Raw genomic sequence first — 863 nt, 5'->3', positions numbered from 1 at the left:
GAGGGGGGTTTGGGGGGCAGGAGCGGGGATCCCACCGCCCGGCCCCCTCTCCGCGGACATCCCTGGTTTCGCTGCAGCGTCGGGGCCAGGCCCTTTCTCCGTCCGCATCCGTCCTGGCTCCGAGGATGCTCCCCGCCGGGCCTGGGACAGGCCAAGGGACACGTCACCGGCCCCCTGGCCCCGTGGGGACAGCAGCTCCCCAGGGAGGGACAGGGAGTCCTGGCTCGGCACCTGGCTCCCCTGGGATGGGGACACGCACGGGCACCCCGCACGCTCCTGTGCACGGACGCACGCACACACATGCATGCAAACGCTCCTGTGCACACATGCACATCCCTGGCACACACACGCATGCGCACACACACGCTCCTGTGCGCGCACACACGCATGCACACGCACATGCGTGCACACATGGATGCACACACATGCACAGCCCTGGCACATGCACACGCGCGTGCACGCACAAGTGCATACACACACACGCATACGCTCCTGTGCGCACACATGTGCAGCCCTGGCACACGCATGCATGCACACCCAGGCACCCCCCGCAGCCCCGGTTCCCACCGCACCAGCACCCACCCAAACGCCCCACCCTGAAGCAGGGCAGCCCCCACCCGCAGGGGCTCGTGTCCCCACGTCCCTGTGCCCCCCCGCACGAGCAGAGCCCCCACTCGGGCACCATCCCTGGCAGGGCCATGCTCGCCCATATGTCCCTCCCTTATGGATTTGCACCTGACAGTCCGTTTGCCGGGACCCCCCTGCGCCGGGTGCCGTGGCTGTGCCACCCTCCCCGCGGGCACTGGGCTCTCCCCGGCAAACCCCGGCCCTCCGGCCAGCCGCCTCCCCCGGGGCTGTCCCCA

The sequence above is a fragment of the Aptenodytes forsteri genome, unplaced genomic scaffold (genome assembly GCF_000699145.1).
Source record: "Aptenodytes forsteri isolate BGI_AS27 unplaced genomic scaffold, ASM69914v1 Scaffold409, whole genome shotgun sequence".
In the NCBI taxonomy this organism is placed as follows: domain Eukaryota; kingdom Metazoa; phylum Chordata; class Aves; order Sphenisciformes; family Spheniscidae; genus Aptenodytes; species Aptenodytes forsteri.
The sequence above is the reverse complement of the archived record's forward strand: the minus strand, read 5'-3'. Positions refer to the sequence as shown.